The sequence below is a fragment of the Cryptomeria japonica genome, chromosome 1 (assembly GCF_030272615.1).
Source record: "Cryptomeria japonica chromosome 1, Sugi_1.0, whole genome shotgun sequence".
Lineage (NCBI taxonomy): Eukaryota > Viridiplantae > Streptophyta > Pinopsida > Cupressales > Cupressaceae > Cryptomeria > Cryptomeria japonica.
In genome coordinates, this window is record NC_081405.1 from 182,487,340 (window position 1) to 182,503,491 (window position 16,152).

Here is a 16,152-nt window from a genome sequence, read left to right on the forward strand (position 1 = left end):
AAATGGTTCTTAACAGAATAGCTTATCCAGAGATCACAAGGCAAATGGGGGAATGAAATTATATGCATTTAGCTTCACATGATAAGAAATCCTTTCTACCTGGGACTCTATGTATTGGCAAGTTTGTTGTGAATGGGAGAGAAGGGTGGGAGCTCAAATGGAACAAATTATTCCATTATAACATGAACTTAGGTGCTCCAAGGAAAAACTTTGACCCAGAAGGGTATATTCATTTAGTGAGGAAGAAGCAAAGACTGGATGATTATGAACACATCCCATATTTAAGGGATGATTTAATACATAATCTTGATGATGAGAACACTGAAATGGCTCTTGAGGATCATAACAGATATGTTGAACAAAAGGATAGGGAGAAGGAGACTATAGATATATCATCTTCAGAGGAGGAGGAGTCGTTAGAAGAAGATGAGATTTAATTTGAACAATTCTTCAAGATACTGATTGAAGAACATGTATCACCTGATAGGGATCCTAATGAAGGAATCCCAATAGATAGTAATCTAAGGCAATTGCCTTGTGATACTTTTATATCTGATGATGATTTTATAATGTCTCCTCAATTTATATCATTCTTGTACAGAATAAAAGGAAAATCAATTAGGGAGAGTGTTGATGAGGTCAATACGTCAGATGAAAAAAAATTATCAGCCACCTCTGAAAATGAAGTAGAACAAGAAATGGCCCTAATGACCCTTGAAAGAGGAAGGAATCTTCTCAAAGATGTAGGTATTTTGATCTTTCCTAGATGGGATATGAATTTTTCCCTACTATTTGATAGTTTTGTTCATGATATTGATGCCAAGCACAAATTGTCTCCTTAGGGTGTGACCCAAATGTATATGGGATCACAATATAACCCTAACAAATTTTCTATGTGAATATGGTCACTGTATCCCCAAAGTAAGAAGTTGATGGTTATTGATACTCAAAAATCTTTCGGACACATCATGACCTTACAATTTGGCGAGACATATCCCATAATGACAACAGATTTGGGATTAAATATAGCCAAACTGAACAAGGCACATATTCAATTCTTTGTGAAGGAGAATCAATCAAACAAGATTGAAATTGTTAGGATGAGAATAGAGGTTGATCATTTAAAAGAAATGTTAAAACAAAAGGATCCATAGAGATTGTTGATGCAGGGCAAGAGCTCACATCACCAAACCAAGACTAGTAAATTGAAAGAAGAAAACTATCAAGCGCAAGCTCAATTGAAAACAACAAAAAATGAAACCATTTCAGTCCTGATTCAGAGAAGGTTCACTAATATGATGACATGGATGGATAAGTACTAGGACATATACAACAAGAACCACATTGTTATTGAAGAACATGAATGGTTGGATAAGCGATTGCATGAGAGATCTGAGGAATTGTAGAATTGAGATGAAGCACAACCTGATGCAATGCAAAACTATGAGGATTTGATGAAAGCTCACAAAGAATACCTGAGAGAGTTAAGAGAAGAAGAAGCAACCTTCCTCCATAATAGCACATATAATATTCCATCCCTACTCAACAAAGATGGAGAGCAGAAAGAGAAAATGGTCTGGAACTTTGAATGTCAACATATACTCAAAAGTGCACTGAAACTAATATGATGACATGGATGGATAAGTACTAGGACATATACAACAAGAACCACATTTTTATTGAAGAACATGAATGGTTGGATAAGCGATTGCATGAGAGATCTGAGGAATTGTAGAATTGAGATGAAGCACAACCTGATGCAATGCAAAACTATGAGGATTTGATGAAAGCTCACAAAGAATACCTGAGAGAGTTAAGAGAAGAAGAAGCAACCTTCCTCCATAATAGCACATATAATATTCCATCCCTACTCAACAAAGATGGAGAGCAGAAAGAGAAAATGGCTTGGAACTTTGAATGTCAACATATACTCAAAAGTGCACTGAAAGTGGCTAAAGACAATAACGTTGATAAGGTGGCAGACTTCATGGAAAGCATGGTCCTAATCGAGGCGAAAGCCCAAGACACAATCCATGATTGCGATACTAGATACAATAAAAAGTATCTAGCACATTTAAGTAATGTGGATTTATGCTTAACTAGATGATTAGTTGTAGGTTTCATCCATTCTCAAAAGAATTCAATCAAAGGGCATGACCCTTTGGCATATTATATAATATTCAATATAATCACTTGATGAGAACAAGTTTTGGAAGATAGAAATAGATAGCTATAGAAAAAAGTTTTGAAGTATATCTCTATGTTTCAAGTCAAAATACATTATTTTCAGGATAATACAAAGAAAACTAGTTTTCTTAGTTTCAATTATGTTGTAGACTCTTAATTTTCAAATTAGTTCTCTATTATAACCATTTAAAGTAAGTGGTTGTTATCTTAAATCCTTGTGTGAACATTTTTTATTATAATTATAAGTTAGACAAAAGGCGCCTATTAAAGAGAAAGCAAGCAATTAATAAATGGTTTCTATAGGGTATATTAACTTATACCTATCAATCCATGACATTGTGTAGGATCCTCTTTAAAGGGGTTTAGGTTCTTACATATGTAATTCATTTATCTTATGTTAGCTAAGAATTACATGATATGTATGCTAAAAATTACATAGAAGACAATATCATAATCATTGTATTTGTTTAATCATTGTATTTGTTTTCCTCCTCCTCCTCCTCCTCCTCCTCCTCCTCCTTCTTCTTCTTCTTCTTCTTCTTCTTCCATTAGGAACATCATCAACTAATTGTCGATTGTGATCATCATCTACATCATCTTCTACTTCTTTAGTATCTTCTTCTTCCATCACATTATACTTTACCGGTCTTCCTCTTGGATCATGTCTAACAACAAATCACCAACCTGATTTATAAGGAAGCTCTGAGTAAAATACCTTCTCACATTGGCTTGGAAGAACATAGGGATCATTTCTAGCTTGGTCAAACGACCTTGTATTAACCATTGTAAATTTATTATCATATTCAATAAAATTTATGTTAGGATCATTTCATTCAATTGTAGCTTGTACCATTTGAAGATGAAAATAACTAATTTGAAGGACCTAAATTCACACTCAAGTATATCATCCAAAATCCTACAGTATCAATTTTCTAAGACTCGAGGATGTATGTCGCTTCTAGATGAAACATTAGTCACCAAAAATACAACACTTATTCTAGAATCACAAGTTTTGTTCATGTCATCCAACTTTTTGATGCGAAATTTATGATCATTGCACTACATAGCCTTGTGGTATTTCACTTGCAAAATGTCAAACATATATAATATGTAGATCATTACAATTGGAAAAAAATAAAATAATATGGGTGATTAATATATTTATACGTACCTGTTTATCTCTTATACCATATGCTAAATCAATTTCCCTTTGTTTAATACTAGAATCTCCATTACGGTGAGCTTTTTTAACCAATGAAGCCACACCTTCCCATGTTAATACGTGACCATATTGTTGAAATCGTTGAATCCATACATTCATCCAACCAAGATTGTTTGCAACATACAAATGTAATGCATCCCACTCTCAAGCAACTGTACAAAAATAACTATAAATTTACAATTGAAGTATATTGAAGATTACAAATAAATTGACTGCAATATATATAAAATAACTGCAATATCAAATAATTACCTCTTACTTTCCTCATTCTACCTTTCCCCATCTGGTACTCCCCCTCAAATTTGTTAATGTAGTTGGGATACCAAATACAATCTACATAGATCTTTGTTGTAAACTTAGGAAGGTATTCAGTAATGCACACCATAGTGTGCTATACCATATATCCCTCCACCATAGAATGCTTAGGATGTGCTCTTTGTCGAACCAAAGACTTCAAAAATTTCAAGCACCTCTTGACCATCCACATTGACCTTGTGTGTATAGGTCCACACAATTCAATCTCCTCAACTTGGTGTATGAGGTAGTGTTCTTGTGCATTAAAAAAAGTTGAAGGTAGACACTTTTTCATTTCACACATTAGATGGGGAGTTTTTCCCTTCCAATATTTAATAACTTTTTTGTGAATTTCTTTAGATGACAACCACCTACAAGAGATTCAAGATGCAAATATATTAATGAGTCTTTACAAAATAATATACAATATATTAGATAACAAGTAAAATAAATCACAAATATAATATCTATACAACAAATTAAACAAATATCACTATTTACCTCATGTATTTTCCAAGATCATATATAACTTGTTTGACATTATTGTCGAATTGGTCTGGGAAAAATAGAGGTAGAACATACTACAATAATTATAAAATGATCTTTTTCATTGTTTTCTAGCATAATACAATGAAAAGTATATGCAGTATACAAATATATAGTAAATACACAAGAACATAAACTACCTTAATGAAGGTATGCCAATCATGCATTTTCATCCCTGGCCCAAATTCACTTTTCTTTGTTATGAGATTGTTTATTTTCAAAGAAAATCCTATGGGAAATCGAATTTTTTGTATGACCTCTTTTATAGCATTGCTTTTGTGCTCTGTTAATAACCAAGGAAGGGCACTTATATTAATGTGGTCTCCATCACTATTTCACTGAATGACATTTTTCATTGCATGATTGGATTCCTGAATGTCACAACAAATTTTTATAATTTTTTCTTTGTCATGCCTTCCATCCAATATTTCCGTAATGACTGTTATATTATTTCGAATATGCATAGTATCAAATAAATGCACAATTTGTAGCTACTCATAGTAGGGCAACCTACTAAATTATTTGGATAACTTTTTAGTCCCTTTGGAAGGGGGTCATTAATGGCTTTATGAACTTCACGAGAATTAGTAAATAAAACACAATATAAAAATATAAATTCCAAACATAAACCATTAGATGGAATGACATTACCTTGACGATTAATTGTATTATATTCCAACTTCCATAGGGAAGGTGTCATTCTTCATGGCTTTTCTATAGTCTCTTCTTTCCCATTGAAAAGATGTTTTTTAGTATTTTGATACTTATGATTTTTATGGAGGAAGTTCCTATACTCATCAAACACTTGCTTTCCTAAACTTTTTGAATGATGAGATTTCATCTTTGGACCACAAATTGGATATGAAAATTTTCCCTTTGTTTGAAGACCTACAAGATCATGTATAATTGGATTAAATATGATAATTTTTATATTTATAATTGTGCACAAGTTGAACACTATGACATACCACAAAAATGTGTTAGCCCTCGGGCATCATGAATTGTCCATACAAGAATTGCACGGAATTGAAATTGTCTTTGTCTTGTTGGTCTAGAGACATCATACATAGTGACACCATTCCATAACTCCAACAACTCATCGATAAGAGGCCCAATATATACATTCATATCTTTAACTTGGTACTTACCTAGTTGAATAAACAAAAACATTACATAATTATTATGACCATTTTGCTGCAATATTTATAATTTAATGTAGATGACTATTAAATGAAAAAATACTTGGAACAATCATTTCCAACATTATTTTCTCCCTCTTTACTGACATCCATGGAGGAATGTTATTATTGATAACAAAAATAAGCCACACCGAGTAAGTAGATCTCGACTCTCTAAATGGATTGACATCGTCCACTGCCAATGAAAGCTTTGGATTACAAGGTTCTTCTTTAAAGTGTGGCCACTTTTTGTCTATGTCCATAAATGCAGAACCATCCACATGCATTCTAATAATGTCATCTCGACTTCTATTGTGTGCATGGTAATCCATAAATTGTGCCAAGCTTTCACACCTAAATAATTATTGCAAACGTCGAATAATGGGAATATAACGAACAACCTTGTGAGGCACCTTTTTTGTTAGTTGATCTGTTTGATATCTACTCATATGACATTCAGGGCATTCTATTGCAAATCCATGTTGTTTATGATATATAATATAATCATTGGGCCATGCATCTATTACTTGATGCTCCATTCCAATATCTTTCATAATGCCAAATAATCCTCGGTATGAGGGAGATTATTTGATGGTGGGTATAAAAACTCACCTATCAATCTACAACTAAAAATATAATTTGTTAATATAAAGAATCTTAATGGTGCATGTTTCACCCTTTATTAACTATAATGAAATAACAACAAAAATAGATGAAAAAGATGACATATATGACATAAATTATGATACGTGAGATTGTTATGTTGGATAAATTGTTCATAACCTTCAATTTCACCAACAACAATACAATGGAGAGAAGAGCTATTTGGGAGCCTTCGTAAAGGGTCTCGTATGCCTTCTCAAGTAGAGGTACATCATGAATAACATCAAATTCATCTTCATCATCATGATCAATTGTGCTAGCACTAAATGTGCCATGGATCAATGTATTTGTACCATCATCTTCAATTATTTTTTATGGTGCATGATCGTCTTCTTTCATAGGATCATTATCTTCAGCTTTGATATTCACACTTTCATGTTCCTCAACTTGGAAAACCTCATTCTTTGGGTTGTGGCAGTCCATATCATGCGCCCGAGGTTGCTCCACCTATATGAAAATAATTGACATAAATAAACCATGATCATGATGTCATCATCAATTGATTTCTTATGTATATAAATTGTTAAAATGATATAATGAACAACTTACCAATGAACGATAATCATGCCCCCCTTCAATGTGACCATGCTGCCTACAATGTTTCTCAGTTGTTGTGATTAGAAGTGTTCTAGTCTTTAAGCCCTTACAATTTTTGCAGGGACAATAACATTTTCCATCACCTTTTCTTTTCAACCTAGACCACTATTGAGCTTTTTAATTGCAATTAAGGTTGACATACTAGTTCACAATTTAGCAATTTTTATCCACACTACGCAACCCTTCACGAACTAGAAGCTACATTTAATTATCAACCCAGGGACATGAACTTGAAATGAGGCAACAATGTATATGCACTATGGAAGCCTTCTAAGCTATTGTATCAATTTTGTATATAAAATAAACTCAGAATAATAAACTGAATTGAAAATATGACAATGTTGGAAATAAAACTAACTACACAACACTGGTTGCAAGAAGACTGGTTATTTGCAACAACAGTGGCTATAGGATGACTGGTTATTTGCAACACCAGTGGCTGCAGGACGACTGTTCTAAAACTAGTGAAATCAAATATGCTAAAAACAAAACCTATCATAACCAACTTCACTAATTAAAGTAAAGCATAATGAATAAAAAGATAAACTATTGCTAATCTAAACTATGATGAAATCATAGTTCCTCAAGTGGCCCTTGCTTGAGTTGCTTCAATCTGTCATTAGCATTCCATCTTCAATAGACATGCTTCAGTGCTCAAATAATTTTCTTATTGCAAATCAAATATTACATGAACATGTATCAGCCTTTCTGATTGAAATTGGACACCATAACAAGACTCAACACTAACTGGATACTCTCTACACTACTATCAACAATACTTTCAACACTACTTACTAACAACTCAATAAAATATCAGATTTATGCTTGAGGCTTGAGAGTTGAAGTAATTACAAACTCAACAACTTATTAAAAATTTCATTTCTCCTGTGACAACAAGGAGATGACTTATTCTACACATGACTAACAAGAGTTGAGAGAGTTCTAATCCTCTTCAAACTCTACAACCATTAAATGCACTCATGGCTGAACATGTCTACAAAAGTGTTATAATTATTTATGTATAATAAAATATTGTTTCCATAACATTCTCCAATGTTTCTTCACTTTAATAACTCCAAATACATGAACTCATGAAGATGTTGAAGAGTCCAAGTTGAACTAGAACTCAATCCTTAACTGCTGCTTCAAAATCTGCTACTGTGTCTCTGTCAACTTCTAGTGCAAGATGCTCATTAACTATTCCGAATCAGCTCAAATGGTTTAAAACCATTTTAGATCTCCTTTTAGTATTTCCATATCATTTTTAAAATCTTAATTTCATTAAGAAATGACTGAGATATTCTCATTTTACTGAAATTGGTCTTTTGACTTTTTTTGCACTTTCAGTCAACTATTACATCTATCAATTGCCAACTTGTTCCTCCTTCCTTCTAGCTATATGATAGAATCAAAGCACTAATTTTTTTTTTTAATCCTTCTTAAGTACTTTATATTCAATAATAACCATTTATTATAATACTTTATTATCATTTAGCATCAACTAGCTAGACACACATATGCATATCAAACACCATTAATCCTAGTTAATGCTTCACAAAACCAAGGTAATGTTTGGAAATGACTTGAAAGGAAATTATAAACATGAGGTAAAGTATCATAAAACATGAAATAATATGGTCAATTTATAGGCTCATCAACCACAATCTAGCAATTGTCTCCTTATTATGTTCTTTGTTGATATTATTTGACATGATATTTCTTCACAGGCAAAAAATTGTGATATAGAAACTTTGGTCTATAGCCTTCAGAAACTAAGAAAAACCATGTCGCAAGTACATAAGTCTTCTTAGAACTATTTATAAAGAACTTGAAATGTTAGTTATGAAATGATGTTTCAGTATAATATACCAAATTGAAATACTTAAACATAGAAAAATTACAAAACGAACCAAAACCATTGAACATTCAACATAGTAACATAGTACTTGGGTACTCCAAGTACCCAGTGTGAGGACATCCTAGGGATGGGTAATTCGATGTTTTGTGGACATCAACATAACACCAATTTTAGGTTAATAAGAAAACTTAAAGCATAGGTATAGATTTTGTCCTAGGCATGTCCAGAACATGAGGCATCACTATCATCATGAACAATAGTCATTGACAGATCACAATAACAATAGCTATATTACAACAATGTCAAAGCACTCTGATAAGATCAAAGTAGTGACCATTTTAGTATGAGAATAGTGATACCATTAATACTTAATACCATCACTCCCAGAGCTAGAAATAAACCAAGATAATGTGGATGCATATATATTGACAATTTACTGCACTATGAAACAGTGATATCAATGCCTACAAAGTAGTGGCAATGCATGAGTTCAAAAACAACCTAAGTTGGCCTAGTGGTGGAGAACTTGTACTCATGAAAGAGAGGTCACAAGTGGTGCAGGAGCACCTAAACCCCAAAGGAACACAAGTAGGGTCATGTGATGATGAGGAGCCATCATGGCCCTCTTAACAATTTCAATGAAACACTTCATAGTTCCAACTTTGTTTGGTAACAACACCTTCAAACTCACAATCAGGATCTATCTCCAAGATCCACTGCCATTCATGACTCACTCATAATGTCTTTTCTTCTTGAAATGACCACTATGGTCAAACCTTAATTCATTAGGCCTCAACACCCTTATCCAACCTTTCACTCCAAACTTAATCTCACAAACAATTCTCTTGTTGGTCATAACATACTTTGGTCTGCAACTTTTGTTCGAACACATACCCATTCCTATGACAACATCCTTCATATTGATAGCTCAACAACCCTTGTATTGACAACTAGGCTCCACTTCTTGTGGTAACAACCTAGACTCACATACACATGACCAAACCATCCCGATACTCCAAAGCACTCACAATTGCTTATTAACAACTTCAAACCTCTGTCAACACATTAAACAACGTATATGGTTATGATTATCCCATAAAATTTCCCCTTAGGCATTCGACAACATTTAACAACTCTTGGTTTGAAAAAAACCCTTACACCTTAGGACTCTTGACTCCTCAGACAAATTAACAGACCTTAAATGCAATTTAATACTATTCCACAATGAAACCTAACGATCCAACCTTTGACTGCAACTTAAGTTCCAACACAAGAATTCACTGTCAGTTGTGATAGTCATACCTTTATCTAAGACAGTCACCCAAAACAACCCCAAACAAGTGTCCCTTATCCTTCTAAACACCTGGAAAAATTCAACAGTAACTATTACATCTCTCCAAACCATCACTTTCCCTTCCAAGCAACTTGCATGCACAAAACCTTTATCAAACTACCACTTCACTACTTTGTCTCAGTGTGAGATAGATTTTCAATCATCTTCATCCACAAACACACGTGCCAATTTGTACATGGTCTCCTGTAGTCTTAAACTCATATTGTACACATCCTTCTCTTCTATACAACCAAGTTTGGGGACTTGATGCATGTGAAAACCAAAGTTATTACATTTTTACCAGTCATTGGATACCCTAGACTGAGGGTTTGTAATTTGGACAAAAACTTGAATATCTTGCCTAAAAAATTATGGATTTGAATAGAATAAATAGACAATTAAAGTTTGTTCAGTGCCACATCAAATCCCATAGAAGATAAAACAAAACTTTAAGGTATTAACACATAAAACTCAAGTGATCAGACTGTTATACTATCAAAAGCATGAAAAATGACCAGAAAACAATGTTATATTGATATCTAAACTGATTGCATTGACTCACCATTCCATTTTTTAATATTTGCAGACATATTTATATCATTATTTGATATTATTAGTCTTTAATGGTTAATTAAGGGTTTGAGAATGAAATATGTTTGTAAGGTCCTAATAAGGCCACTTAGAAGATGTAATAGGTAACCTAATAAGGCCATGTAGAAATGAATTTGGTAACCTTCCCTTTTTTTATTAAAAGCTAGAGAAATGAGTCATTGACAAGATGATAGATCTTCATTCCAATTTTATTTTGCAATCATAGGAAATTCTTATAAATAGGAGTGTCTAAACTAGGTGGTGCTGGGGTACCTTTGTCACTTGTTTAATCCAATAAGGACCCACAGATGATCCTATTATGACAAAAAATTTCACCACCTAAATTTTTCATCACCAAGCCTTTCTATCAGCCTTGGAATGAAGCTACAATAGTTTTTTACCAAAATCACACGACAGAAAGTGCATGAGGAACCCTCCTTGCTCCCACCGAAATAAATATTATTGTAAAAAGGGTTTAATGTTGATCCAACTTAAAAGAGTAATACCCACAGAGGAAACTTGATTGGATTCCTAGGTAGGGAAAGGGCACGAGTTGATGAAACTGGAGACATGGCACCCTTTGTGAGATACGTGGTTGGTTGGGCTTATGCGTTGGAGAATGCCATGAGGAAATGGACCAAGGAATTTCAATATTACTGTAGTGATGATTACATCCATCATCTCAGTTTACTTAATTTGTTTCTGTTAAGAATTCAATAGTTGTTTGTCAGTTAGTTAATTTTATTTTTGAAAGGGCATGTCCCTTCAGTGTCAAACTGTTTCACTCTCTATAAAGGGAGATTAATTGTTATGTGTGAAAAGAGACAAGAAGTAGATATTATAAGCACTTCTGCAAGTTTTCAGATTACAAATGTATGAAACATTTTAAAGACAACATTAAAGTTCCTTGGTATTCCCCAAAGATGTGCTTTTACTACTATTCAAAACTTGTGGCACCACACATGCATATATATGTTTATAGTTATGTACGTATATTCATTGAAACTAATGTGATTATCATTTCTATTGTTTGTAAAATCTATGTCATGAAAACTATAGTTAGAAATTGATCTTGAAGTTTTAACTTATCATGCAAGAAAATCTATTCAATGATTGAAAAATTTGTATTAGTCTGCATTGTTTATAGTGAAGTGAACATCCACATATATGGAGATAGGACTTCAATCATATGCTCTATCAAATATTGTTTGTATCCCCTCCAAGAGAGAGTTTATTGAGAGTCTAGAATTTTCTAGATGCAGCTCATACGATGATCATTTACCTATAAATAAATGTAATTGAAATCTGATTTCAAAATGACATTTTCTTAATTGGAGACTTCAGATTGGACTCACAAGATTGAAAAAAAATTGAGTTCTTTAGTGGATTATAGGATGCCACACACATATAGAGAAGGTAACAAGGCGACATGTTGTCTTGCAAATAAGGGGGTTGAAGCAGTTTTGGATCAAACAATTGACAATAGCATCGATTGGGATCAATCTTTCATGGATATTCTTTTTAGGGATGCAGAGACTGCGGTCAAGAAAGGAATTGGGTAATCAAGTGTGCATCAAGATTCCTTTTAGATCAAGCAATATTGATATCATCTTGGCCTTTGTAGCAGTAATGGTACCGAAGGGCTTTGTTGGGATAAGATATAGGTAGCATCTTTTGTCGAAATAGGTGTCTTGTTCATCCCATGCATTGGTGTTGTCATCTCTTGCAACTGGAAGAGATGAATTGCTAGAGGGAGTAGTACAATGTGTATCGACTGGAATGTACAACAATTAGATTCGCTGTAAGAAGATCTTAAGAAAATTTGAGGATGAGACTAAAGTGGATTCTTTGGTTGCAGGATGAAATCAACTCGATCTAGACATAGATCATGGTTAATTGGGGGAGAGGTCAAATTTGAAAAAGGATTAGATATCTTTGAATTTCCTGGGAAACTTTTCATGGTCAAAAAGGCTATTTAAGGCAGGCGGGGAAATGTTTCTTGACTGTGGATCTGAACAAAGTTGTCTTTAGAATGGGTCATTATTTTGGTTTGAGTTGTATGTGTAGGGAGGAAACACTACAGGAAAATGTGAAAGGATTTTTGACATTGATGTGGAGGGACAAGATGTGATTAGGGGGTTGGTGGTGGAGGTACTAAGTGAAAACAACCATTGGTGTGATGGTTATGTGTATGAAGCGGTGCTCAAAATCTTGGTGGACATCCTCACCTTGAAGGAAAAATACATCAAGCAACTTTTTGGCTTTGTTAGAGAAGTCAATGTAGACGTTGTTGGGAGTGTTGTTGTGGAATTGGAGGAGGAATGGCCTAGTATTCTGAGGGTCTACTTTAACCCTGCAATTTTCTTTTCAGATGAAGAAGAAGATCCTAAAGCCGAGGAAGAGGAGATCGAAAGGTTGAAGGTAGAGAGAAAGAGGAAGGAAAACTTCCTGGCTGAGTCTTGGGAGGTATTCCAAATTGGGGTATTCAACCATGACTTTGCTCCCTTTAGGAGGATGATGAATACTAAGGAAAATTGGCTATCAGATGCAAGTATAGAAAAATTGGTAGATCTAGGTAATCGAGCAGCTAGCATCCTGTATCTTATGTAATTCCATTTGAAATATGTATGGTCCATGTATGTACTAGGATGGGGGGTATATAGATTTTTGGTGTTGCTAAGGTTCTTTGGGTTATTTGATAGTTGTGATGGTGCTGCTCGAGGGGATTGTGGGGCTAATGGTCTATGGTATAGTCTACCATTAGTTGGTAGTTTTCAATGTAAACTCTTTCATTATTTTACTCTTTTAGGATTATATAAGAATATTGTGAATGAAGGATTATAGATCATGCAGAGCTCGATCGTGTACATGAAAAAATCCCTCTCAATGTTCATACTATTTTGTGCAAGAAGTATTTCGGGTTTTTTATATGTAGAGAAGAATTTGAGAATGTATACAAAAAATGCATACTAGGAGACAAACAATGATGAACTTTCTAAAACTTGAATCAAACCTAGGTCGACACTTGGAATTCCCTCAACCTACAAATTGTAAATGTAAAAAAATGCAAAATGTAAATCAGATTTGCAGTAAAAAATTAGATAACATAATGTCAATTGCAAGAGATCATAACTTACCCAATCTCAAAAACTTTGAAAAATGCTCATCATGTTCTCATCATGTGCCCACTTCCTTGCAATTTTTGCATCATTCCTACATATAATGAAGGCACAAACATTACTTTTATTAAAAAACATATCCCATTTTCGTCAGAATTCTGATGAGGACTTCCAATGAACACCATTATCATCGAAATTCCGATGAAAGCAGGCAAGGTTTTAAAAAACAAGGGAAATTTGACACAAATTGCGTTGTAAAATCGGACAAAGAAAAATCTCATAGTTTGTTGGAAATATTCATTGGAAAATGCACCCAAATGAGTTAGTGGGTAATGCTGAGGAGGAGATTGTTGGGTTAGTTCTCCCCTCTGGATTCATGACAAGGGACTAATCGCTTCGCATGTGATCCATATCTCTACATTTTGTATTGGGTATTGAAAGATGGATCTTTTGATGCAACGACAAACTAGGCCAATAATGAAAACCTATGTAGGCCCTCTGAGAGTCTTGTGGGGTAAGCTATGTGTGAATGTCTTTATAACAAAACCAGCTAGGATTTTGTCCTTGTTTCAAGTAAGTGGGTTGTAGTCGATGAGGAAATTATCTGGGGTAACTAGATCCTAGAAATAGTTGCATACCCACTGTTGTAATTTCATAGTAGTTGGTTTTAAATTTAAATCTTGAACTACAATGTTTATGTTCTTGGCATAGGTAAGGCCATCACTGATGAGCCCTCAATACATAGGTCTAGCTATTAGGACTTTTTCGTTTGGTTTTTTCCTAAACTAACAATACCATCTTGTTATTATGTGTTCCTTATTGCCAATTTAGTAGTTAACTATGGTATGATTGATCTAGTTAAAGTAGTGATATGAATTATCACGATGATCATGTATCTAATTATCATATGACCTTGTATTGAACATTTAGACATCTAGACACCTTGTAGGTGCACATATTAGAGGAAAAATAATACATCATATCTTAGAATGTGTGAGAAACTTGGGTACGATAGAGGTATGTTCTTTTGTAAACTAAAAGAAACATTTAGTTATTGTTTCAACATTCAAGGTTGGTTGAAATAGTTACACATTAATTGATACTATTGTTGTTTATTTTATAAATGCTTTATGTTGTGATAGAATTTTTTTTTGCAAATTAGTTAAAATTGGATTAGGATAAATAGGTTGTTTCATGTCCATTAAGTGTGTAAATTTTGGGTATTATAAAAAATATAAACTATTCATGAAATATAAAAATGAAACAACTATAAAAATGATGATATTATAAAGTCTTACATCATCACCTTTATATCCTCAAATTAATATACATTGAAGCTATATAGTCTATCCAATTAAGTACCAATATCATCATCCACGCATGGAAACTTTACGCTAGAGTGTTTGCATTGTAATTATGTAGACAACACACAGATTGATATTTAAATATGTTGGAATTGGAATCAACAAATACGTTGAATTACTTTGTATTCCAATAGGGATTATGGTATAATTTCTACTCTTAGTAGTTATTGTGTGACAATTTAGTTTCGTATTGAACTTTTACGTCTTGTTATTTAACTGTATTTATTTAAAAATTTATTTTATCCAGTTAAATTTAAAAATTGTAAAGCATTCCAAGTGTATTGAATGAAATATTTGAAATAGAGGAGTAAAAATAATCAAAGCATTACAACAAAACATATACCTGAATTAGTTACATTCTCTAATACCAATATTCATCATAACATTTGATATGATCTATCCAATAGAGTTGTCCTAGAGAATTTGGTCCTTGTCATTTTACAATGTTCCTAAAATAGTTTTAAATGTCACCTATCCTTAATAAATAGAGTAAAGAACGCAATAAATTAGATAAATAAAACATATATTTCATTAAATCAAATAAAAGAGTTATAGATTAGTCATGCACATCATAGGATTGATCCAAGGTAATAAATTCAACCCACAAAGGAATAACTAAGCCTACACAAATTTGGGAATAGACAACACTTCAAATTCTTCAAACTTTCAAACTTTCTAACTAAGGAAAATTAAGTTCTACAAGATATTGAATCTCAGACTTCTTATTTTACTCAAAACCAAAATACTTATTTCCTTTACATATATAATATCCTAAATTAATACTTATTCTTCAATTATAAATTTCTATTTATAATTTTATCTACGTTGATTTACATATAATTATATGTATGTTTATATTTACTAATATAGAAAATTTAAGCTAGAGCATGCACATTCTAATTATGTAGACAACATATATCTAAAACCATTTGAATGGAATCAAGAAATGCAATCAACAGATACTAAATCCGTCAAAATGGAATCAACGGCTACTTCGGACTACTTTCAATTGCAACAGGAATCGCAGTATAAGTTGTACTCTTTAACATCTAGCGTAGCAGAGGCAAGCCATTCCCTGTTCAATGAATTGGCATTTTCCTTTAACAGAATGCTCTTCAAAGAAAGCAAGTAAACAATCGTGAGTACTGAAGCATTGGCCGTGAAACGTACCGCTCCATCTTTCACACAGCCCATCATAAA